Below are 2,990 nucleotides of genomic sequence, written 5' to 3'. Positions count from 1 at the left end.
AAAACAAAAAAAAAAAAAAAAAAGCCACTTACCAGGGTCAGGGTCCGTCTGGGGAACGCGAGCCCTACAGAGCAGTCCACAGGGTGGCCATCCCCGCTGCCTCTGGCCACGACCCCCTCTCCAGCGGCGGGTGCTCACCGCATCCCGCACCCCGCAGGCAGGTCCCCGCCGGGGGATGGAGCGGCGAGGCTGGTACCCGGGGAGCCAGAGCCCTGCGCTTGCTGCCGGAGGATGCAGGAGACAGCGAGATGCTGGGAGCGGATGCCTGTGTCTAGCGCGGGCACACACACACACACTCACACACACACTCGCACACACACGGAGGATGCAGGGAGCTTGTGACTGGGGCTGAGCAGATGCAGCCTGGTTTGCTGTCCCTGTACCAATTGCTGCCTGAGCTGTGTTAAACAGCTCTCTGAGACACCAAGCATCTTTTTTTTTTTTTTTTTTTTTTTTTTTTTTTAAAAAGCGGGCTGACGTGTGCTGGGAGATACCAATAAAAGCTTTCCCTGCGTCTCCTCTGGCCCCCGGGGGCTGAACCGCCTTTCTTCAAGACAACCTCAAGGACTACGGGAGATGGGGCTGCATCTGCAGTGGAAGGGAGGTCTCCCCCTGCCCAACGAGCCCGGGTATTCCCCAGACCGGGTGCCCCAGCCACAGGCTACCTGCGACTGCTTTAACCCATTGCCTGCTGGCCAGCATTGCAGGCAGGGTGTCCTCCCCACCCTGTGATGCAGCGGAGGGGCTACGTGCAGCCCTGTGTGTCCCGGTGCAATGCAGCACCAGGGGTTTGGGTTTTCCTGGTGCCCAGGACTGGATATCACCTGGGTGCACGCCACGGAGCTGCCACAGTGGGGCTGGGGGCTCACAGAGGGTGTGAGGGAGTTGGTGGGGCAGGATGGAGGATGCTGGGCTGGAGAAGAGGGGACAGCCCTAGAGCAGCGCTTCTGAAGGTGGGATATCTGCTTCATGTGCATCCTGAGCTGCCTCTCACCAGCCTGGTAGAGATGGCCACCAGCCCTCCGCCACCCTCCTGGGATGGGGGACCACTGGCTGAGGGGGTTGTGCTTCCCCCTTCAAGATCTCCCAGCTGTATCCAGGGATGATTTAGGGCACAAAAACCTCTGAGCCCTCCTTGGAACAGCTTCCAGCCAGGCTTGAGATTAGTGCTGAAGGTTAGAGTAGGGAACCCTGAGCAGGAGGGGTGGTTGCAGGGCTGCCCTGCTCCTTAGACAAGTGAGGTACAGCATGTCTTCTCCTGGCTAGGGGAGAGGAATGTTCTGCCCAGCTCCCTGTGCTGTTCCTGACCCTGAGATGCTCCTGGGGGGATGTCTTGCATCCCAGCATGACATCCTGGCCATGCCAGCCCCTATGCCCTCCGTGGGCCAGTGCTTGGCTGGCTCCATGCAGACCCACCACCCCACAGAGGAGAGGAGGTGTGTGCATGCATGCACGGATGTGTGTGTTCACAGAGGTGCTCAGGAGGCCTTGGTAGAGCAGCGAGTGGCAGGAGAGAGGGATGCCACCTTCCCCATGCAGAGAGAATGGGGAGCACAGGGTGGGAGCCATGGGGAGAAGGACCATTTGACAACTGAATCTTGCTGGCTCCCAGGCGAGGACCAGCACCATCCCTGAGGTGCTGGACCCAGTCTCCAGTGCCCATGCAGTGCCCTGCTTCACCAGGAGCAAGCAGCTGGGGCAGGGCAGCCTTGAGGATGCTCCCAACACTGTATTCAGGGCAGATTTGCTCCAGCCTGTGCCAGACACTGGTGCCAGGCTGGTCCCCGACACCTGCCTGTGGGACCTCACCCCATGCCAGCCTTCCCTAGAACTGTGGGCACTGGCACTGGTCCCACAATACCAATGCCTTCGTTACAGACCCTTCCCACTCCTGTATGTCTCAACCAGGAGTGAACTGAGACTGTCTGCAGCTCATGTCACCTGCAAGTACAGCCAGGGACTGGCAAAGGCAGCATCTGGGTGTTGCGTGGGGACCTGACTTGGTCCACAGCTCCCTTCCCCACTGGCTGGAGACGTGCAAAGCCATGCTGCAGGCAGGATTTATCTGCTTTCTGCTGGTGGCTGTCAGGTCCCGTCTTCCTTCGTTCCATCAGCTGCAGGAGCCTTGCAGGCAGCCCCTGGTCACCCTGCCCTCGCCCAGGGTGCCTCTCTGTGCTTCATCCTTCCCCAGGGATGTTTCCTTTTAGGGTGAATCACATTTTGTGTTTTTTGGCCCGGGGAGCACGCTGGAAAGGTGCTGGGATGCATGTGAGGTGGAGAAAGTGGTGGCCAGCTGTAAACGAGGGCAGAGGAAAACATCTCTGCAGCAAACCCTGGCCCCAGAGGGCTGGAGAGAGGGGGAAGGTGGTGGAGGAAGAGTGTGCCAGCAGGCTGAGAAAGCTCTGAGTGCCTGCCCTGGAGGGCCCGTGGCTGAGTGCGGAGGTTCCTGGGAAAGCAAAGATGAGGAGGATCCCCAATCTTGCTCCTAGTCAAGCTGCCGAGGGGTTTAGGGGGGGTGCTGCTGCCATCTGCCCTGGTGCTCTGCAGTCCCTTCTGAATCACGGCCAGGTTGTACCCCTACAGCAAGGCTCCATGGGTGGGGATGGCTGAGCCTGGGTGGTTGGCAGCTCCTTGCCATCCCTGGGGTGGCCCAGCCGGTGGGTGCGATGTCCCTCCAAAAGAGAGCTGCAGCCCAGATCCGCTCCTGCAAGAGGCAACCAGCAGCCCCCCACTCCGTCCAGAGTGCAGGATGCTCTTGCACCCCCCCATCCCCGCCCCGGGAGGGAAGGAAGATGTGTTCCCCTGCCCTGCCACCCCTCTCTGAAGAAGCCACAGCATGGCTGGGGCGCCCCTTGGAGCTGCTGCGACGGCAACAGGCTGGGAAAGCTCTTGGCGGAGCCGGCAGCACCGGGCTGCTGGAGGAGGGCTGCAGGGGCGGAGGTGAGAGCTGAGCTGCAGCAGGAATGTGCATTTTCGTCAGCTCTAACCTC

The 2,990-nt window shown here is 60.5% G+C and overlaps 1 protein-coding gene across 1 annotated transcript in view; it reads right to left on the bottom strand.

Moving 5' to 3' along the window:
- The window catches only part of PHF24 (PHD finger protein 24), a 10,274-nt gene extending 9,856 nt beyond the window's left edge, over window positions 1-418 (bottom strand). Inside the window, exon 1 of the mRNA XM_014952443.1 lies at window positions 33-418. The gene's annotated coding sequence lies outside the window, so the exon portion shown is untranslated. The remainder of the gene's footprint in view (window positions 1-32) is intronic.
- Between the last annotated feature and the right edge of the window lie 2,572 nt (window positions 419-2,990).

The sequence above is a fragment of the Calidris pugnax genome, unplaced genomic scaffold, assembly GCF_001431845.1.
Source record: "Calidris pugnax isolate Ruff unplaced genomic scaffold, ASM143184v1 scaffold220, whole genome shotgun sequence".
NCBI classification, from domain to species: Eukaryota; Metazoa; Chordata; class Aves; order Charadriiformes; family Scolopacidae; genus Calidris; species Calidris pugnax.
This window is presented reverse-complemented; position numbering and strand designations above follow the sequence as displayed.